Genomic DNA, 23,358 nt, shown 5'->3' with positions numbered 1-23,358 from the left:
TCAGGAATTCATTCACCGCCGTACACGTTTTAAAAGTTTCCAGCTTATTGAGTAACCAAATGTGGTTTCTGCTGATTGTGTTGACTGAATACGTAGGGCCCTTCGAAGAGGCAAGGGTTTTATTTAAAGCAGAGCGTTTAGTTGTATACCATTTTATGGCAGGCAAAGGTCATCTAGGGTAAGCAGCCAGAACAGTGAATTGCCTCATTGCAGCACCTCGGAAAATGAGACAGAAAGATACGGTAAAAGGTTTTAACAAATTGCTCATAGTTATACATTTTTAAAGTCGAGGAACTGGTGCTGTGTACATTTTTAAATTGGAGATAACCATGCTTGTACGATAAATTGAGTTAAGAACAGAACAAATCAAAATAATGGGGTGGTACTAAAAACCTGGTGGTGCAGTGAGTTGGCGGCACGGCGTGTGCCGACAGGGCTCGGCACTCTTGGGAATCTGCCATGTCCCTGCACGGCTGGAGGCATTTCCACCAGGATTGTGGGGTCCTTTTTGTGTAAGGGTGCCCAGATTCTACCTCAGGCCTCTCCTCTGGCTCCTAATTATCCAGAGGGCTGTATCTGCCCATGATACTTCTTGCAATAGCCAGGGAACAAGAGCCAAAGGGGCTTGTCCCACAGCTGCGGGGCAGGAGTGGGTTCCCCCAGGCTGTGTGTTAGTGGGATGAGAGGAGTAGGGAGAGCTCCAGGAGCCAAGCCCATCATCCCCCCGGCAGAGCTGCTTGTTGGGAGAGGTGGCAGCAGCCTGGAGATGCCACTTCTGTCCTTGCAGGATCCCTCTTGCTCCTTAAAGCATCAGTGGCTACTGAAAGACTTTGTTTTCCTGAAACTTTTCTGTCCGTGGAACTTTCTCTGTGGCGGGGGGAGGAGAGAAGAAGTAATTTTAACAATTTAATAAACTACATAATGTAAGTTTTATAAGCTGGTGTGAATGCTCCTAAGTATTTTGGTCTTTTTTCATAACACAATGAACCTAATATTGGTAAAAATACAGATCTTAGCTGCCACCATAAAGAGAGGCTAGATTTAATAAACAGTTATGAATGTTGGCAGCTGCCTATCAGATTGTATAACATCGGCTATAGCACATGAAGACAGTGTCAACTTACATTTTATCTCAGAAGTATTTTCAAAGCATTTATTTTGCTTTCTCTTGAGTCCTTAACCTAATTCAAGTTATATAATTGGCGGAATATTTTTCCACACCGCTAATTGGCTGGGTGCCAGCGTGGAAACCATTGTATGACTTGATGATGATCAGGAATTAACATGACATTTGCGTGGTGGTAATGGAATACATTAGTAATGTAATTCATGACTGTAAGAAAGAGACCATCATCTCCCACCTCTGATCAGCAGGAGGGGCTGGGAGGATGATGAAATGCTCCCAGCAGGCACCTCACAGCAGTGGCTGGCCAATCTCGATGTCAAATTTAGTTTTAAATTCTTCAGACAAAGCTGTAATGCTTACCAATTAATTACTACAAATGTCAATTAAAAATCTACCAAATAATGCAGTAAGATTAAATTTCAATTAAAAAAATTACATTTAACAAGGAAGATACAACATTATTTTAATGAATTCTGCTGAAGGTGACAGTTTATCTAGATATATTTATACCGTGTAGGTGGATCTAAATTCATTGGATGATGTTAACCATGTTACTGTGTGTACATATTAGTTTTGAAAATTATTTCTACTTTGGCTATGTCCTGAACATCCTGGGGCATCAGGGGCATTTCTTGTCACCAGGAGAGAGGGGGATTTCATGCCTTCTCAGTAAAAAAATCTTGTCACACCGAAATTGAAGGCTTTATTATAGACCTCTATCCTGACCAAATTTGTGATAGTTTTCATTCCTTTATATTTAGAAAAACACATACAGAATTTTTGTTGTGGTAGTAGTAAAACAAACCCTGACTTTTCTATGTTTATGATTTCTTGGGACAGTTTTTCAAGTAATCTGTTTTATTATACAAATAATATCCATTATTCCAATAAATCACATATCAGGAAAAAAAATTGCTTTGTGAACGTGATGAACTTTATGTCCTGAGCAGAGATTTTATCTTCAAAGCTTCATCTTGGGCTCGGTAGAAGTTGTGAATGCGCAATTAAAATCACCTAGTTGATACTTGAGATGCTTTAAGGTATATTTCGAACCAGGAGTGGCGCAGCAGAGATGTCACATGGTGTGTGAAGTTGTGAGTTTGCACAAATTGCAAGTGCGTGTACGAGAAACTCTTGTAAACCACCTGCATCTGGTGGATGCAGAATGTTAACAGTGCAGAGTGGGGTTTGTAGCTGGAGTTCTGTGTTGCAGTAACTCTTTTTATTGAACAGAATGGTTCTTAGGCTGTTGGAGATGGAGGTGCTGGTGCTTTGGGAAGGTGTGAGAGCCTGTACACGCTGGTGTGGCACAGGGGCAGAGCTGGGGTGAGGAAGTGGCTACCTTGGTATTAAAGCACTTGGGAGCCAAGGCCTCTAAATGTGATCTGAAGAACAATTTCTCAGCTTCCTTGAATTTTTTCCCCCACAAGATTTTATTATGTTTTCACACCACCATGTCTAGGTAAGAAGGAAGACATAATTGAAGAAACCTATTTTATATGTCAAGGCAGCATGGAAGGAAGTCCCTCTCAGGGGCCAGAGGCTCCTTTTCCTTGGCACTGCTGTGTCTGGAGCTGTTGAATTTCAACAGGTTTTAACTTAAAATAAAATATAAAAAAATACAAGGCGCAGGCAGAAAATGGGAAAAGCCAAACAACTGCTCCTGGCAGGTTAAAGCAATGATATGCTCTTTACTAGACAGGCTTTGCAGGTCCCTTGGATGCTGCTCATGCTTTGCCCATTGGTGGGTGAATGCAGTGGGCATGGTTTGTGTCTCACTGCTGCAGTTCAGACACCTTTGGGTATTGGTGACAGCTTTACAGGATCATTCCTGCTTCATGCTATTACCTGATAAAACTATCACCAGCAGGAGATGGGAGACAGCCTTTTTTTTCCCATAAGGGCCTCAGAAATGGATGCTGTAGAAGCGTAAGAGCAGCAGAAACATTTTCTCACCAGCCCTCACAGACAGCGAGGTGATGGAGAGAAAGGTAGAGCAAGGCAGAATCATTTCCTCACCAGAAGCCAGAAAGCTTTAAACAAGGAGACAGAAAGGGAAGAGTGGGAGCACGTAACATCTTTCTGCCAGGGGATAATGGCATGAGGAGCTTGTGGGTTTGGGGCACCCACTGCTCAGACAATTAGGTGGCAGCTGGAATTCCTGCTCTTAAAAACCCATCTTTCCGGGGGCTTTCAGCTCTACACGGGACCAGTAATTTTCTGATTTGAGCTCTGGGAGGAAGCTCTTGCTCTGGTTGTTGTTTGAGAAGTGTCTGTGGTATGGCAGGAACTGAGCACCTTCTGTATCCCAGGTTCTGCTCCATTGGGGTGTCCCGTGTAGAACTTGTGCCCATCCCAAGCACTTGTAGTGTCTGGTCTCCTCATTGGGGTGTCCCACATTAAACTAGTACCCATCCCAAGCACTCAGGATGGTGTCAGGTCTCCTCCTGAGTTCCTGCAGGTGGAGATTTCTGCCTTTGGTAGGGAAATGCTTTTGCCTTTTTTAAAGAGTTGGCCAGACATCTAGAAGGAAAAATATCTTTGACTTAGGGGGAAATATTTATATCTCTTTGGGTTGTTTTTTTTCCCCCTTACTGTAAGGTTATTTCAGCTATATTGCATTGAGGAAACACTGAGCTGGGGGAGGAAGCTTAAATAAGCTGCCCTCATATTGCCAGTTTATTCCAAGCTTTCATCCACTGATTTACATGCCATCTGAAATAAAAATAGCCAGACTTCAGTGGTTTGTTTACCTTTGCTGATACCACTGTGGGGTGACCTGAGGAGATGTAAAAACTGTTCTTGCTCTGACATTTGCATGAGCTGTGAGGTGAGGTGAGAGGAGACAGACGCTGCACGAAGTGAAAAGGCAACAGGGTTTATTAAGTCTTTGTCGTACTGTGGTTTATAATATTTAGACAACAGCAAATATCTCCAGGGAGGGCTTATGAAATGAGAGACTAGAGAAAGCTCTACGAGCTGATGGCAGATTCTGTCCTCATCAGGTGGCTGTGGGGTGGTGGGATGTTGGGCATGGGGAGGGGGCTGTGAGGGTCACACATAGGGGAGTCCTGGAGAGCTGCTTTGGGAGGAGGATACGGACTTAAAGTACCTGTGTTGGACAAAGTCTTTATACTGTCATCATGATAATGCTCCTGGGGGAAACAGCCTGAAATACTCTTTGTCTTCATTAATGCTTCTTCCCCAGCAGAGCCTTAAGAGATCATCCTCATGTTCAGATATACAAGAAAACTGAATATAGAGTTGTTTGTCATGAAAATCCCATTTATATACAGCGGCTGTAAAATCCCAGATGCTGAGCGGAGAGGGAGGCTGCTCTGTCATCAGCCAGTCGAGGGGAGAGTTGACTATAAAACTGAGCTGTAATTCCCTCTTGACAGGGGTGTGGTGGTTGTGTCTTCAAACAACTTCAAGAGCCTGCCCTGCCAAGCCTTTATGGATTTTGTTCTCACAAACTGGGTAATAGATAAGTCTGAGCAAGGAGATAGATATAGATATAGACACATATGAAAGGAAGACCTTTGCTCTAGGAAAATATCCATCATTGCTTTTTAAAGTGTGGTTCAGGACTTCAGTGCAGAGAGTCTGAAGTGTTTGGGGTCCTTTTGTTGCAAAGGAGGTGCTTTGGGCCTGGGGCTGCTCTTGACATCTCCCAAGCATTCAATATCCCCTTGACTCCAGGGCAGCAGGATATGACCCTCACAGAAAGACAGATGGCATTTGGGAGCTTGATGCTTATTGTTTTCAGCAGAGCTCTACTGGAACCAATAAAGTTGCTGCCACCACTGCTTGGAGCAAAAGTGACTACAGCTGAACAAGAGACAGAAAATTATCAATTAAAAAAGACATCGCCAAGCCCATTATTTTACTGTTGAAAAAACATCTTGCTTCCCAGTCTTTTTTTTCCCCACATGGAGTGAATCTTTGGGGATATTAATGATTCACTGTCATGTTTGTTTAACATATTTTTTAGACAATGCCTTTTTAGGGTCAAAGCCTGAAGTTTTTCTCCATGTGTTTCAGCTAGAGAAAACTCCCAGTGTCTCAGTGGGGCCTCTTCTGAAATAAGTGAAGACTGATTTTTCTCAACTTAATTGGGAATTTCATCTGAATAAACAGAGAAAGACCCAGGCTTTGTTTTTATAAAATACTGTAAAATGATGTCCTGCTGAACAGTTAAGTGCTGCTGGTGGGCTGACTCTTACCCATGAATTTGGTGCCCAGAGCCCTCCACAGTGGCTCAGTTCTCACGTAGACCACCATTACCCCATGGTCTCCTGCCTTCCTTCCCAACCCTGCCTCATCCCTCGCTTTGCCTGCACCACTGCAGGCACTGGGGGACAGTTCAGTGAGCTAAAGACAGTGTCATTTTTAGAGATTTGGCCTTAACCTGAAATTTCCATGTTTTTGTGGGTTTAAGTCAAACCTTAATACTACTTCAGCATAATGTTTTTGTGGTTTAATGTTCTTACAGTTTTTTACAGTGTTTCTTTTAAATTCTGTCACTGAAGTGTATGAGAGTTGACAAGTGTAAATATGTAGTTAGACAATTTCAAAAGTGTATTATTTACTGATCGACCATAATGGCTCCAAAGGAGCCATTATACTCAATCATATCATGTCACTCTGTGGCACTTATTATGATGGTAATATGGATATGCATATTATTTTTTTAAAGCATGAGAAGCGTTATTGTGCGCGTGTAAAAGCTGTTTTTAATTGTCAGTAATGCTCTGAGCTTTTTTTAATACCAAGAATTTAAACCACCTATGGTTACCAGCCTGCAGATTGTGGAAGCAAAAATCCACGTCTACAGGAGGATGTAAAAAGCCATGCTTGATATTCACAGCAATGTGACCATGCATCTCCTTAATATGACTCTTTTATAGCTTTATTAGATCCGAGGGCAACCTAGAACCCTAACCTGAGAGCTTGGCAGGTAAAAGCTTTCCATTTTATCTCTACAGCTTTCATCTGCTCCTGTAGGCTCTTTCCCTGACTTCCTAATTGTGTTTGCAACATTAGCAAATGGCTGGTCTGAAAATACCACATGGTGCAAGTCATAGCAATTCAAGGACCTTTATTTTTTTTTAAGGTGTCACAGAAGATGTCTTTTTGTAGCACCGGGGTAGAGAAAGAAGGGGAGAAGGCAGAATGAGAGCAGAATGTGAACGTTGAACCATGTAAAATAAAAGAAAGAGACAAGCAGAGAGCTGGGAGGGCTAAATATGCTTCAGCCTTTCAGTAGAGCTGGTTTCAGTTGAGAAAGAGGTAAGAGAGCGTAAGCAGTAGCTTGCTTGCTGGAAATGTCGTTTGTGGAGAAGATGGGAGGAGAGTTTGAGTTTTAATGACTAGAGGTGAGGAGCTAAGGTGCGAATTTGGCATGGCATACGACAAATCGATCGAGGAGCAATAATTAGAGAGAGGAGGAGGAATCAGAAGTGTTTCTTAACTTAGAAACAAGGATGTGACTGGCTGCTGGCTGTTGCTACTTGGAGGCAGGTAAAAAAGAAAGGAATCTGTTGGGCAAAGTCCTCACCGCAGAAGACACAATGAAGGTAAAATCCAGTTTGTGGTTGTGGAAGAGAGATGTGGAAAATGAAAACCCAGTGTTGACCAAGAGCTCTCCATTGTCCGTCAAGGCAGTGGCCCACCTGTGGGAGCTGCAGGACTGGTCTGGGAAAACCTCCTATTGGGAATGCATTTTGCTTCAAATATGGAAGATTAACCATAAGATGCTAGAATGAGCCAAATTTGAGTTGTTCAGGAGTGGAAGGACACATACATGTAATTTCTCAGATCCTAACTGATAACAGATTTCTTTGCAACAGTTTTTATATTAATAAAAGTAACAAGTTTTTTGTGTTTTTTTTTAGCTAATTCTGCACTAATTCTAATTCGTCTCTCTTTCTGAAACTGTAATAAAACCAACTGTCCTCTTTATACTCTTGAAATACTGAACAAGAAACGTAAAAGCAAGTAAATGCACTCTTACTGTTTCTGTCCTTGACCTACATAAAAAACTGTATAGTCAGGCTCAGCATTAAGTCTTGTATTTGTGAAAAGTCGAGGGCAAGTTAAGCTAAATGATTTCTTTAGAAATTTTTTGTTTAGAAAAGTTACTTATTGAAGTCTTGTCACCCAAAATATGAAATATCAGTGCTATTTCTGTTGGGATCATTGGTTTAATATTCTAAATAAATTGTATAACTGCTGGTTTGTATAAGAGGATGGAATTTATGAAGCTGCAGTGCATTTGTACACACACATGCACTAGCACACAACACTTGTTGATGATTCAGAGAAGGAGTAGAGTAATTCAGCTCTTGGACTGCCTCACGTGTGATTGGCTTCCTTTCTGGGGGACTTATTTTAGGGAAAAATCAATGTCAACTGAAAAACATTCCATTCTGAAAAGACAAAAATTCCCCTACTTGTGAAAATGTGTCTTGGCAGCTGATTTAACTTATGATACAAGATTTAACACTTTTCACTAAACATGAATTTTTTACCATGGCAACAGCTACGTTACGGGCCACATGTTGGAGACTTGCATGTTGTTGCAGAAACTTGTAGCTCGCCACATTTAGCCGAGTCCTTGTTTCCACCGGCAGAAGGAGCCCACTCCTGCAGCTGTCTTGGGCACCGGGATCTTCTGATGGGGCCCGTGGGCATCCTGCCTGCCCCCAGCAAGGTGATTGCTCTGTCAGGGGCAGCGTGTAGGCAAAACACTTGGCGCCAGAATAACCCAGTAAAACCCATGTCCTCACCTCCAATTTGCCTTTCCAGCGGTGGGGTTGGAAGAGCTTTCTGAAAGTCTGACTTTCCCAGAGTCTCTTTCTCTCCCCTGCATCCTTCCTCATCACCCCTTGTGTGCAGGCAGCTCAAACCCACTTTGCCACGTGCAGTAACAGTTCTGCCGTGTCCCCCGGCCCGGCTGCTCTTGTCTGTGTCCCCCCTGCTACTGTCTCAGCTCCTTGTCACCTTTTATTTGTGGTGGAGGAGCTTTACAGGCGACGTTAATTGAGTCACGTTCATCAGGGACTCAGTAAAAGCGTGGCAGCCAGGATGGAGCTGTGGCAGATGGGAGCCCCGGCGGACAAGTGGGATGCAGGGCTGTGCCGGTGCCCCGGAGGCGATGGGATGGATCTTCTGCAGCTTCGGAGTTCATGGCTTTGGAGTTGTGGCAAGAGCAGGCCAACATGAGTGAAGTAAAAGATGGCTTCAGATGGTTGAAGTCATTTTTTTTTTCCTGAAACAGAACTAGATAATCATTAAGTAAAACCATAAATCCTAAGCTATGAAGGACTAGGTGTGAAACAATAATAGGATTTAAGTTTATAGGTAATTGCAAACATCTGCAGGTATCTTGAGTAGTAGTTTTATTTTATTTTACAAGTTAGGAAGAGTATAAATTCTCTTGCTTTAGGACAAAGCTAGCAATGGGTTGGGCAGAAACCCCTTTTTCCAGAGGTGAAAACTCTCAGTTCAGGTTTTTCTTGTACCTTTCTCTGAAGTGTCTGGTCTTGGCCATTGTTAAGGAATGGCCAAGCACATTAATGAACATACTCTTCTGTGCACTTCTAGGACCTTTGCCCTTTTAATTTCATTTTGAACCCCCCAATTTAAATGAAACCAGCTATGTGAAGCAGAATCTGAAGATGGTGGGGATGTTCATCCCTCTCCATCAGCTCTGGGCTGTGGTGGCACAGTGCAGGGTGTCCTCTGCCCATCCGGGGTTGCTGGTCCAGTGTCCCTGGCACAGCTGCTGCTCTTGGCTGTAGGGCTGGTTTAAATCTTGGCCTTTGCTTGGTGTGAATTCGCCAAGCTGCGCCGATCCAGAACTCAAATAATTTCCTTCTCTTTTTAGCTTCGAGTCTTTTAAAGGTGTTACATTTGTTTCCATTTTGCTTTAAATTAAAATTAAATGGTTCTGCTTCGTAGATGTATTAGTGTACAAATATATCTATTTTTAGATCCTTTTAGCCCATGTCTGTGTGACTAAGAAAAAAGCAGCAGAGTAGGGGCCTCTGATTTTTTGTTTTACTTGAATCAAACACCCTATTGGGATTTCAATTATAAGTGAATGTTTGTTACTAAGGTGACTACAGTGTCAAGGTTATGTGGATGTTGAAGTATTATAAATGCAGAGATAATGCAAAAAAGAAAAATAGTTGTGTTGGCTAAAGTCATCTTATTCCTATAGCATAAAGTTGCACACTGTCCTACATTTCAATTCTTGTTCTATTAAATTACCTGTTTAATAATTTGAATCCAGTGTTATTTTTATATTATACTGCAAATGTGTGACTGTGAGGTTATTTTTAAGATATATTTATTAAGGGAATGAATACAATAAGACAAGTCATTGCAGCCCACATACAGTTCCTTGACTTCTCATTTTATGATGTTTCAATTGCATATGATTACCGAATATAAGTTTTAACTTTTATGGGGCTTCATTAGAGATGCAGCTGTGTAGAGAGAAATTCAATAGAATTTGATTTTTTTTTTTTTTTTGCAAGCTCTAAAAGTGTAGTGAGATGGAGCAACTTGATGGAGCATAATTTCTAACTTCCTCCTTTGAGCTTGGATGCAGTTTTGGGCTTAGCTGGGCTGCAGGGGAAGTTTGCTGATGATGGGAAGAGGAAGGGCACTATCATGAGAGCTGTGTGTTTGGGATGTGGTAGACCAGAGCCTCTCAAACCAAAGGCATTTGCCTTTTTTATCTGGTTAGGACACAGAGAAGAGGTGATGTCTTTGGCTGGAGCCAGGACTAGCATGAAATGCTTTTTGCTCCTGTGTGAATCAACGTTCTGGTGCAGAAATATAGTTTCAGTGAGTCCATGGTGTTCTCTTCTAATAGAGAATCTAAGTAAAATGAACTCCCCAAAAGCCAATATTGAAAGCCAATATTCTCAGCAAGTGCTGAGAAAACAACTTTTGGGGCACATATAAAGGAATAGATGTAGTAAATGAGTAAATTTACCCTGTGGTTAAATGCCACAGTGCTTTGTGTGAATACTAAACAGGAACATATCCCATCAAGTATAGTTTTCCCATAATTTATTAGCATAATATATTTGGGTTTAGTTATGGGAATGTAAACATTTATAATGGAATGATCACATCTTTTAGTAGAGGGAACCAACCCCCTTGACAAAAGTAGTAGTGACATTAGCTGTTTGGGGAGAACTTACTTCACAATATAGACTGCTCCTTTCTAAACATCAACTTCTCATAAGGTTACAAACTCAGATCCAGAGGAAAGACATCGTTCTCTGGGCATTTGACATGTGCATGGCAGAAAGAATTGCAGGTGGCTTTAATGCAAGACTTCAAAAATCTCTTCTCTGGTGATTAAAGCTGCGGCTGTGCCTGGTGTCCTTGCTTTTAAGTATTTGCTGCTGATGGCTTCTCCAAGTAGGCACAGGCCTTGTGGGGTGGAAAAGCTGGTTTTGCTTTGCCTCAGAGCATGAAATATCAGATCATTGTGAGTCTGGTCTTTCCCTGTGGGGAGCAGAGAGAAGGGAAGGGCAGGGGCACTGAGTCCGATTGGAGTGCAGGTTTGTTCATTTCTTTTTGTCCATAGAACATCATCCCCAGAAAAATAGTATTCCTGGGCTGTGCCACCTCCCACAGCAAGGAAAAACAGATGAAAAGCAATGAAGCAAACAATTACATAATGAAAAACAATAAAATGCATTTTCTAATATGTACTACTAGTGACCATATGACTTTATTATAAAAACTAAATGTGATTACATTTCCAAGTATTGTGCTGTGTGATAAACTCCAGGGAAAAACTGAAGAACAGCTTAGAAGGAGAAGACTTCTTGTTTAATATAAACCTCAGACTTTGAAGTGACACATAGCAGGGAATAAATGTCCATCATCTATCAAATGAAGTTTGAACGGTTTAGGTCACACTAGACAAACATTTCTCACCCTAAAACCTTCTTTTCATCTTCATTCATCAACAACACCTTAAGCTTGTGCCCCTCCTTTTCTTTTCCACTCTCTCAAAAAACAATAATCTCATTGATGCCTACAAATCACTTCTGGCTGGCACTCGTTAGGCGAGTTATGAGCTGTGGCTGCTGCTGCTCCCATCGGAGCTGCCTCCCGTGCAGGGAGAAGAGGGGCTTGGAAGTTTGGGAAGAGGTGAAGGAGGGAGAAGTGCTGCAGAAATGATGGTTGTAGACAAGGGAGGTGGTGAGCAGAAAGAGGTGAGTGAGGCAAGAGGAAGACATAAGTGGCAGATCCCTTTCTTGAACTGTGCTGTGCAGTTTGTGTCTCGTTGCTCTCAGTGGTTTGTGCTGGGGGGTGTAGAGCTGAGTGATGCAGTGCAACCCAAACCCTGGAGATGGAATGAATGCATCTTCTGAGGGTGGTGCTGCTGCATGTGTAACCCCCAAACAGCCAGGTTTAGAGCTTTAAAAAAGGAAAGGCAAACCACCATGGGCAGGCTGGAGAGGTTTGTTCACTTCCACAGATCCCTCAAGCTGCCCTGGGCTGTCCTGATGGGTGCTCAGACCCAGAAGCTCATCTTCAATTTACTTTTTTAGTTTGCAGGCTAACCTACATCATTATGCCCTGTAATTTCTTTCTGCCACCTCCTCTGAGGTCTTTGGCTGGGCTGTGCATGAGCTGTTCAGGCCTCATTTCCTGGTAGGAAACTACCCCTATTACACTAATCCTTTTCCAATAATTCCTAATTTTTATTCTTATCCTCTTCTAATTTATGGGACACCTCTTGGATTAACTTCCCTATGGTACAGTTTTCCCCCTTGCATTTCATGCTTGTTCCTTTCTCACCATTTCTTCTTTATTCTTTCAAAGATACTTTGTTGGCTCCATCCCCAACTACCTGAAGTGATTTGTTCAGCAGCTCAGTTCCCCTTTCAAAGGCCACAGACTGTTTTCCCTTGTTTTCTGCCTTTTTTCCTTTTTTCTGTCATTCTGGGAAACAATTTGACAGACATGGCTTCTTCTCTGTCACCGGTTAATGTTAATCTCTATGACTGCAGTGGACATGGATAGCAGCAAAGATCTGTTTAAAGGCAGAATTTTGTGTGGAAATTTCAGTAGGTCTGGCAAGGAGAACTTGTTGGGAACGCAGAGACTGGCTGGGGGGGGGAAGTCAGCATTTTGATTGCAATATAAGTTGATTTTTTTTTCCCCCCACCACCATTTTAAACGTTGCTGCATCTTGTTCTAATGTGGGGTCTGGATGATGCCACCATCTGTGGTGGTGTGGCCCAGCACTGGGGAGCATGGAGGGGAGGTCTGTCACCCACCCAGCCCATCACTGGCTTCTTGGAGTTGCTGTCCCACGTTCAGCACCCCCTCGAGGTGTTCTCAAAGGAGCTTTGGGTATCACTACTCTTTGAAATTTGGCGCAGTGATGTAAAACCTTCAGGGTATGGCTGGTGACGGGGCGGGCTTCCCATGTCTTGCTGTGCAGCAGGGACCTCCATGTGCTCGTGAGGGACCAGGAAATCTTCAACCTCGTTAATGAGGACAGGAGGATTCACCCATTTGTGGGAACTGGTCGCACACTGTGGAGTATCACGAGGTAAGCCAATTTCCTACCCCAATGCCTTCTTCTTTTCCACTTCTCTCCTTCACAATTTGAAAACCATAAATCACTTATTTGAAATATATTTAAGGAGAAGAATATTTTCCCCTGCATTCCCATTTAATGCTTTGGAGCGAGTACAGTTGGGATCATTCATGTGCCAAAGCAAGAGAAATATTCTTCTTTGATACTGTGTCTTTATTTTAGACAGTTTCCTCTTTTACTCAGTTCTTAGCTGATAATTCTGAGTCCTTAGATGCTGCTCATTCTGTCACAGAAAGAAAATGCAAAACAGGATATTTTAATATTAGTAATAATGAATGTTTACATGATTAGCTCAATTACTTTGTTCACTTTGACATTTTGTCATTGTGGACCTGTCTTCCTCTCTCTTTTAAAGTATGTTAGTAGTGATGGGAAGTGCAGGGGTGGGGCTGTGATCCAGGTCGTGCTGAGCGTCTACCAGTAAGGAAGAGAGGGTTTCTCTCACCTCACAGAACCTTGCCAACACGTCTCCTTGCCCTGTATGCTTAGAGACACTTATTCAAACCTCATTAAAAATATAAGTCTTCAATAAATTTTGCCCTAAAAATATATATTTTGCCTGTAAAATGAAAACCACGCTTTTTCTGTGTGGCCCTCAAGGTCTGTATGAGACTGGGTCATTCACTGGTCTAGAAATTCTCCTCTGTGAATCAACACTGTGTTGTAAGGGTGAGTTATTCATCCGACCTGTATTTGCTCTTGTCTGACACATTTATTTTATAGATTTTGGGTTTACATAGTTAGCAAAAACCCTGTTCTGCAAAGATGTTTTTTGGCCAAAAAAAAAAAAAAAGGGTTGTGGAGGTTTTGGTGATACTGGAAAAAAACCTCAGATGGTTTTGTTCTTGGTACTTTTTCTCTAAAGAAGAAACAAGGATAATTGTGTTAACAGCAGGGTGCCACTGAATGATGGAGAAGCTGAAGGAATGGCTTGTTTTCCTGTTATGTCACTGCTTTGGCTTTCTCATTCTCGTTCCTCTGTTTCTTCAGAAAGGCCCTGCAGCCTGCAGATAACAGAAATTAAATTAGTATTGATAAAACATTAGACACTCCTATTAATATTGACAGTCTGTCGATACTGTTGTGCTACTTTTGTAATACGGGATGTTAACGGATAATACTTTAAATAAAAACACACTAATCTTATAATCACTGAACATGTAGCGGGGTCTCGACTCAGTTCACTCCTCTGAGCTCCCCCATCCCTGCCTGCCAGCCCTGCCTGCAGCTCCCCTTCAAGCCCCCGAGGGCTGAGCACGTTCTCCCTCTGGGCTTGATCCTGTGACCAGGGAGTTGTGGTGGGGCAGAGATGATGGTGGTAAGTTGTAAGGCAGGAATAGTGATGGGAATCTCCCCATGGTCCTGAAGACCCATGTGTCCATTGCACTGAGCTCTGAGGGGGCTGTGGGTGGATGCAGCCCTGACTGTGGGGTGATCCCAAAACGATGGAGGTTTAGTCCCATGGTTGCTCATGGTGTTCAGCGTGGTGCTGCCCGCCCTCGTTCCGTGTGTCCTCGAGGTTTGGGGCAGGAGGCAGCGCAAGGATGACTCCCAAGTTCTGATGCAAGGCAGCAAACCACCAATTCCCTGTTGGACTGTGCTGGCTGAGCGCGCACAGGGTGAGAATACGTGAGGTCAAAGCGCTGCCCTTAATCTGTGGTTCTTGTCCTAATACTTAGCACATGTTTGCAGCTCCACATTTCTTATGAACTTTTTTCCTTTTAAGTCTATCATGAAAATCACCATGTTCATCAGAGCTCAAGTTATTTGTTAAATGGTCTAAAAAATACGCATTAAACAATAATGATTACTTTGGTAAACACAGATGTCTTTGTATTATGCAGTGGGTTTTGTACGCGAACTTGTACATGTCTGTGAAACCGAATTTGCCATCTACCTTGAAAAATGGGAAACATGATCCACATTAATTGCTTCTCCCTGAGCCCCCCACTCCACCTGCTGTGCTGCTGCAGTCTCCTGATGTAGTGCTGCAATCCACGGTGCACAAGGACGGGCTCAGCCACGAGCAGGTTGGCACTTGCAGACGTGTGCCCGTTGTAGGAGGGAGCAGGCAACAGTCTTAACTTCTGCCTCTTTGTTTTCTAACTCAGAGGATATTTTTAAAAGGGGGAGGGAAAAACCTTTATCTTGCTGAAAACCATCTAGTGATGATCAGTTATTCACCGCATTATTAATGCTTATTTGGACATTGCTTGGACTGCTGGATTAAACAGCTTCCCTGTTATGTATTGAATAAAATGAAATACATGTCACAACAGCGGTGCTATGATGCTGACAACCGTCCTTGGCTGTGCATCTCATTAGAGAGATGTACATTTTCCTTTGTTGTGTATCTGTGAATGACATAAGTTGACAAACATCTTCTAAGAAGTTCCTGTTGGGAGAAAGTTACATTTACAGCACAGAAACTGAGAAGAGACTGGTTGTTATGAAGGTAAATAATTATTTCCTACATTTGGTGTTTTATAAGTTGTCCTCCTCTGCCATAGTCATTTCATTTTACTTTGTTACTGCATATATGTTGAAGATCTTCCTCTGGATCACCTGGTCATGGAAGGAAATCCTGGAGGGTTCAAAGTTCAGGTTTTATTAAAACTTGGACTTAAAACAGGATTAAAATCCTTGCATTTCACAGTTTTAAAGACTGAATTGATTCTCTGAGTCTAACACATTAACTCCCAGGGGACAGTTGAATTTTTCCATAATGTTTTCTGGGGGCAGAGAGTTATTAACTTGACACAGGAAAGATACTCAGGAGGAGAACTACCAGGTAGGGGCTTGGCTTGCTGTCAGCTGAACAGCGATGATGTACTTTAAAACACCCATTTTCCAGATGCACAATATATTTGCATAATTTATCTCAGCCTGCATTTCTGCAGGTTGCTGGCACTGGCCCCATTCAGTGCTTGTCTGACTTCAGGGCAGGAGCAATGACTGCCTGCAGTAACTGTGTGCGTGTGTTCAGGGGTCTCTGGACCATCAGTGGAACAACTGGAAGTCAGGATTATTTTTTTAAAAGAATATTTTCCAAAGTGGATAATGAAGATGTGCACCATCCTGGCTAAAATGGCTCCTGCCTATTCATAATGAATCAGAAAAGAAGATATTGCATATTCAGGTACATTTGCATGACTCCCTGGATTTCACAGGCGCTGTACAAGTGCCAAGGCAGAGCCTTGTTGACCCACAGATACTTGAGAACACAGTTGAGAAACCTGTGGGAAGAGGCAAGTGTGGACTTGCAGGAGGGAGAAGAGACAGGGAGGAAGGAGGCTGGAATCCCCTTTTCCCACTGTCCCTCCACCTCCAGTTGTGGTTGTACAGTCCTCTCCTGAAAACATCTGTACCTGCTGCAAGGAAACTCTTCTGCCCCTGGGGTCAGCCTGTGATGTGTGGTTTAGTCGGGTTTTTTTCTTCTATTTTTTTCATCTAGACCCATTCATCTTTCAGCATCCTGAAGCAGAGAACACAATTTCTACAAGAAACCGTCATTTAGGGAAAAGTCTATATTCAAGGAGTTCTCAGCTTACACTCACTCTTGTGTCTGAAATTGTTTTACTCCTGTTACAAGTAACACCTAAAATTGCCACTTAACCTTGCAGGCACTTTGTTAAGTCCATATTTTTGATTGCAGCAGCTGGGGTGGAGTTTCCTTTGGGAATTCAAGGAGTAGGAAGTGTTGTTTGTAGTTTTTTGTTGGGGTTTTTGCTGACTGGTGCTAATGTGTAGGTGGGGATGTGCTGCTGTTTTTGTAATACTTTTATTGTTTATGGAATTGTTAGTTAATTGATGGTAACAATGCCTGGAGCCTGGGAGAGGTATTCTTTTATGTTTGCTCACATCAGAATAAGTAAATAATTTTATAACTTAAAAAGAGATTCAAGATTATTCTTCTTACTTTATTTACCTTGCAGGTTTGCATCTAGTATTTCCATACCTTATTATCAAGTTTCCCCAAAGTAATTAGTATTATTTCTTACAAAATGACTGAGGAGAAGAATGATTTTTTTTTTTTAGGAATCTGTAGGATGTAGCTGGACCCAGGAGCTCAGGAACAGGGGCTGCACTTGAACTTGCTCAAAAGTAGTTGGTGTGGACATGGTGAGGTCTCACGTTGATTTGCAAAAACTTCCATGTGAAATCTAGGAGGCAGGAGGGATTCTGATGGATGAAAATGCATCTTGGAACTCTGTTAATTGCTTCACTGTTTACTCAGACTGAAACCTACTGACTTTGTCTTCCACATTTATCCAATGAAATAAAATTCAAACCAGCCCACAAACTAGAGAATGTTTTTTATTTATGTTCAGTGTAGTTCCATCTGGTCCACGTTAAGGACCCCAAAAATATATGTGATTAGCTTTATAGTTCACTGCTAAAGGTAGCAAAGCTGGCTTTAAACATCTTTCCCATTTTCAGCAAGCATCTCAAAACATTTGCTGGCATTTCCTGACTATGATTATCAACCAAAGATTTTTCTGGTTGTCTTTTCACTTTTCTAAAGTATGTTGCATAGTTTTCCTGCTTAAAATACCACTGAAGCCTCTGCTGTTCCCTTTATAACTCTTATGCAAACTATCCATCTCTGTCAAGACTGGTCAGTCTCAAATCCCAAAGCTCAGTGTTAGGAAACGTCAGGTAACATATACTATTAAAGTAGTAAAATTTATGACTATCTCCAGCTCTGAGCTCATGCTCAATAAAATGAAATGCCACACATTAGAAATAATACAAAAGGTGAGCTGTGCTGCTTCACAACAATTAAGGAGAGGATTTCATGTAGTTGCCAAAAGCCAGCTCAGAAATGCCCATGGAGTGCACAAAGAAGACTTGACACCATCAGCTTACCCCAGTTTAAATTTTTGGTGTTTGCTAATCAAAGTCCTGTATTTTCACTAACTGAGTGGTTGAAACCTCGGAGAGAAAAGAAGAAAATAAAATGTCTTTTTCTACTGCATTTAAGCCAAGTTGTCTTCCTTTGCATCTTTTCTGTAAAAAATGCACTTTTGTGTGTGGAGTTTTCCAGTGATTTGGTGCAGCCTCAGCACTACCACAACCCCCCCAAAGAGGTCAAGAGACCCAGATTTGTGCACTTCTAAGGTTTTTCTGCCTGTGCCATATTTACTTTTGGAACACTTGGAGCTGAAGTGGAGAACTGCTGCTGGTTTGGCTGCAGCTTGTCCCAGATGTCACCGTGGCACAAGGCTCTGTGGCCGCCCATTTATGAGATACAACGTGAACAACAATTTCAACAAGTTTTTCTTTCAGTGCTCAGTGCTTTTCCACCCGCTTATTCAGCAAACCCGTGGTCAGCTGGCTCTAAAAGCTTAGAAAACCACCCAGTTTTCTGCAGAAACACAGGGTATGACCTTAATCCTCTACTTGTTTGCTGCACCTTAATGCTGCTGAGGGAGAGAAGATGTAAGCATGAGGTGTGGATGTCACTCTCCATCCGCTTGCATTAGCAGACAATGCTCCCAGCACCTACCACACAGCATCCAACTCATGTAACAGCCTGGAGAGTATTTTCCATATGCATTTATCACTGTACATAGTAGTAATTTGGGGAATTTTCCCTAAAAGTACAGTATTTAGACCTCAAGGAGGCTGGCTCTTAACCTCAAGTATGTCCAGAAGTGCGTAGCAAGAAGTGCCAAGGATTTTCAGGAGTTGAGCTGAAGGTGTTGTTTGAAGTTAACCATATTTTATTTTCTCAAACCCTTTCTTGGAACTTAATTTATATAGCCCTGTGATGGGCATGTATAAACATTGTGATCAGGTTACAGTACGAGTGAAATAGGTAGACTCGTTTTCTTTTTCTTTTCTCACAATAAAAATGTAAGAAATTCAGTTGCTTACCCCATAAAATGCACATTTCTGCTACGGATTAGTCTTATTTTAATGAGGTTGTTACTTACACAGTAGTACATTAGCAAAGTGTCCTTTGATTTTTATGTAGTGAATGTTTACACGCCAATTCAGGGAGGCCTGACTATTAATCCCCCCCCCCCCCCAATTCTTAAGATGGGGTATTTGAGTTGAAAAGCTGTTAATATTGAGACTGGGGTATTTGTGGGTTACACACAGGTGTCAGTAAGTTGAAGAGTGGGTGTGTTTGGCCATGTGGGGACCCCAATAGCTGCATCTGAGCTGCTCCACAGCAGCAGGGTGGGAGTTTTCCCCCAAGCCACTGGGTGCAGGGACCGAATCCTGCATGGACCCAGGCTGTGAAGGGATTTCTAAGTTGCTGGCACCCTTTTATTGCACCTTCCCTGGAAGAACACAGGCGGCAGGGGTGAAGTGGAGCAGAAAGCCTGGCAGCAGGATGAAGACATCCTCTGTCCATCTCTGCCTGTGAAGCTGAACTGAAGCCTTCCTGCGCCGCTTAAAATTGTGATTTTGGATAAAAGGCTGTGTAATAACTTGAGAAATGTGTGAGAAGATCTCGTGTTAATACTGTATAAACCTTCTTTAACTTCAGGAAGCTTAAAATCAAATTTGGCAGAGCTTACAAGGGCAGTGAATATGGAGCCACTTGACTCTGGTAACCGAGAGAATTGGCTGACAAACCTGCAGTATTTTGATTTTATTTATAATGCTCTCTGAATTCTTCAAAGTATTTGCTTCCTTGTGAATGTGTGTAAGAATATATATTTGACTTCACCTATATGTTAAAAATTTAAGTCTAATGTTCCGTGCAAACATTTTTCCCATTTCTTTGGGGAAATGGAATGAGGAGAGTATTACAGTGCAATTTAGGTTCCCTGGGTTTCAGGTTTTTTTAAAAAAGAGATAATAAGGGAGGTTAATTGTGGAACTAGGAGGCTCCACTGACTCATCTTCTGAATAAAGAAATTCAGATGTGTTGTGACCTCAAGAAAGTGAATTTTTAGAGCAGTTGAAGTTAGAAATCTGGGATAAATTCGGGTATTTGAAAGTCATGGTAACAACCATTTGTAAGAGCGTATCATGCTCTATAGTAAGATTGCATAAGGGCACAGGAGGAAGCATCTGATTTTCTACATTTTTTTTCCCTTTTGGCATTCTGTTTGTGACAATTACATGACTCTCTATTAACTGTGTGTGGAAGAAAGCAGTGTTATGAAATGAGGAGAGATTTCCTTCATCTGTTACTCTCTAGGTAATTTTTGTGCTTTTTCCAGTATTTAAGTACCTCTTAACTGCTTGCTGTCCATCTGTATACCATTCATAGTACTGTAAACTAGTATATGTAGCATGACCTTGTAACTTGCTTTGTTTGTGCATCTGCCAGTACAATATGTTGTCTTTCCTTAAAATGCAAATATGCTCCACGCAGTACAGAGCTCCTTAGTCAATAAATAAATGGAGGTAAAAAACTGTACCTAATACCCATTTAATTTAAATTCATTTTATAAACATAAAGACGCCTTTTAAGAGAAGCTTTAATTCAGACTAGCACCTTGATTTGTGGTTGCCATGGAGAATCAAATCTGTCATTTGACAAGAAAAGTCACCCATTTATGACAGCACTTTATCTTGTCTCTCCAGGGGAAGAAAATGTCAAAAGTGAGAGCAGAAAAAAATAAAGCCTTGAAACACCAGAATTTCTTGATTTCATTTTTATTATTCAGCTATCATATCCTTTCTGATAATAGCAACTTGGTGAAAATAAATAATGTTCCTACAGTAAAATCAAATATTTCCTATTGGAATGGACAGGGCTCTTTGTGATTGTCAGTGCTGTGAAGTCTGGCAAGAAATAGTGTTATTAGATAAACCCACAGTGCCCAAATCCCATTTTCTTTTCATTACAGTGTCAAAATAATTATACCTGTGTAATTTGGGTAAGAAATTGTAGAATAAGTAAAACGGTCCATTGGAAGCGATTGCTTTAAGCTTGTGTTCACTATAGGGTGGGGTTTTACGTGCTGAAGGAAGAAAAAAAAGATAAAAAAAATTGTATAATTTCATTTGAATAAAAATGTCTGGTTACTCTTTCATGTTCTTTGCAACCAGAGGAGACGGCAAGTGCTGTGTTCTGTTGGGGTTTTTACATCCATGCAGCTTTTGTAAAAGAGAGTTAAAAGAGGCAGGAGTTTTAACACTTTTTGATTCTCAGGTGAAAAATCTCTGTAGAGTTTCAAAGACATTAGATAAAATTGATGATTATCTGAAATTCTTTTTTTTTGAAGTGTTTTTATTTTGTCGGATTAAGAAATGGCAAGAATCGGGTGCTTTCAGGAATATAATTAGCTATCACAAGTGTTTACGCGTGTACATTTAATCCATACAGACACCCAGCTGCCCCCAGGGGAGAAACACTTACTGTAGCATTGCATTACTTTTTACATAAATCTAAAAAGTGCCGTTGAAATAACGAGACTAAAATAATCCACTCTGCGCCTCTTTCTTGAGACGGCGTTTGTGCCTTTCACAGTGTTGCGGGGTTTGATGTGGTTCAGGAGTAATCTTGTATCAATGAGATAGCATTATAATAGAAAGTCCTTTAGTGGTTTAGTGTAAATATTGGGCTGGTAGGGGAGCTGCTTGCTGGAGCTGCTGTGCCTGCAAGAGATTACAAAAAGGGAGAGAAAGGAAAGGGTCGGAGGCTCTTTTTTTTATCCTTGAAATTGGCTGGCGGTGCCGGATCCATAGCCAAAGCTAGTTGGGATCTGCTGTGAGAAAACAGGCAGCACAATAGTTCCCTATTCCTGCCTTCATGCGGAGTCTGAAGCCAAATCCTGCTCTTAAATACTTATGTGTAACTCAGCATGCCTTCACCAGGCACTGCCATGCCTGCCCGGTGGAAGTAAGTGATGTGTTGTATCCTGTCTTTAAAAATTGTGTGTGGTTGCAAATGTCACCTTAGTGAGGAAATGGTTGCAATTTGGAATTTTTTTTTTTTAAATGTTGGGTTTTAACACGTATTAGCATCATGTCATAGGAAGTATGTTAGCATGGGCTACCAGAATGTGATAACTTAGGGGTTTTTTTATGAGACCATCTGGAATAAAAGAGGGTGAATTAAAGATGCTCTCTGGGGTTATGGAATCTTAAAGATATTAAAAGGTCTGATTTCCATAATGTCTGCCTCTCCTTTTGCCCAACTGTTGATATAATCTGCTTTAAAATCGATTTTCTGTCATCATGTAATCAAAGCCTTAATTGCATCATCATTGACTTCAGCATTTTTTGCTGATAAATTTGTGTGACTGATGGTGAAAATGTTGCGAGAAAAGAAACAACAAGTGTTTGAACTAATTTTGCTGAATGTGCTGTCTCTTGCATATGGACAGGAAATTTCACAGGTAGTCCAAGAGTCCTTGAATTTCCGTGAGAGATGTGAAAATGTTTTCTTGTGTTCAAAAGCTTGAGGCTTGATTCCTTATAAAGTGTTTTAACTTTTTTAGGTCGAGGATATTCAAAGGAGTAATAGAAGATTGATATTTATCATGGCCTTGTCAAAACTGGCTTTTAAAGTAAATAGTCCATTTCAAATTGTAACTTTCTACTAGTTGTTATTAAAAAATGATGATAAAAAGGAAAGGATGGTGGGGTTAAAGCTGTATATTTGCACTAAGGTTGTTCTCCAGAGCACTGAATGAATCTCCCATAAGCTCTGTCCAGGGAAAGACCAAATAAGAGTTTAAATATTTTTATAAAACAAAAAATGTAATGTATCTCTCTGGTTTCTGACGGATGCCATCTGAAATGGCTGATATCCTGTCCTGAAAATCACAGATGGAAACTTCATCTCAGCACAGTGCTACGGCAAGAATGAAATGAAAGTAGCAGAGTCTCATTTACATTTCAGAAATAGTTCTCGGTAGTTTCCTGTTCAATCTACCAGATTTTCTTGTGTACCTGGCGTTGGTTGTTCCCCACATTCAAAGGGCAGTGCTTTAGGTTTGACCCTTGGAGGACTGTGAGTGTGTAGGTGATGCTCTTCCCTTACCGAGGGATGCAGTTTCCTGCAGCGAGTCCCGGTGCAGTGATAACTGAAGCAGCAGCGACTGTTTGATGCTGTTCCCACAAAGGTTAACTCCTTCCTTTTGGCTTTTGCAGTTCTCTTTAGTCAGAGCAACTGCAGTGCAAGCTTTTCTCCATTGATTTTTTTTTGCTGATTTATTTAAATTGCTCTTTTGTTAACCTGTTTCAGAAACGTCCTGGGCTCTGAAAGTCTGTGATATAAAATGGCAACACTCGCCTGTTGTTTCCGTGAGAGGGAAGTCAAAGTAAACACGTACTTTGAGAAGAGAACATACACCGGGTGCTAATAAGACTGTATTGACTGTAAGTGGCTTTTATGGGAGTCTTTGAAAGAGAAGAAAGTGCAAATTACTGGGGAGGATGGAGAACACCATAGACAAGGGGAAAAATGTGATACTTGAGAGTTTCTGTGTATTAGTGCAGCCCCTTCCCCAGCATATAATACCATGTAAGTATTTAGCAAAACTGAGATATGCCACTTCTGCTCGACAACACTTGTGACTTCCTCCAAAATTTAGAGGGCCAGAAATTAAGCTGCTGGGGGTGTGGTAAGTCTGCTAAGAGCACCCATTGATCTCACCGTGTCTCTTCA

The 23,358-nt window shown here is 41.6% G+C and overlaps 1 protein-coding gene across 3 annotated transcripts in view; it reads left to right on the top strand.

Moving 5' to 3' along the window:
* FOXP1 (forkhead box P1) overlaps positions 1-23,358 on the top strand; it is a 382,197-nt gene that overhangs the window by 47,571 nt on the left and 311,268 nt on the right. The window contains exon 3 of one of the 3 annotated variants that reach the window (XM_017829855.1): positions 12,615-12,725. The exons of the other annotated variants lie outside the window; for them this stretch is intronic. The gene's annotated coding sequence lies outside the window, so the exon portion shown is untranslated. The remainder of the gene's footprint in view (positions 1-12,614; positions 12,726-23,358) is intronic. 3 annotated transcript variants of the gene reach the window in all.

This window comes from Lepidothrix coronata, unplaced genomic scaffold (genome assembly GCF_001604755.1).
Source record: "Lepidothrix coronata isolate B3197 unplaced genomic scaffold, Lepidothrix_coronata-1.0 Scaffold170, whole genome shotgun sequence".
In the NCBI taxonomy this organism is placed as follows: domain Eukaryota; kingdom Metazoa; phylum Chordata; class Aves; order Passeriformes; family Pipridae; genus Lepidothrix; species Lepidothrix coronata.
The sequence above is the reverse complement of the archived record's forward strand: the minus strand, read 5'-3'. Positions and strand labels throughout refer to the sequence as shown.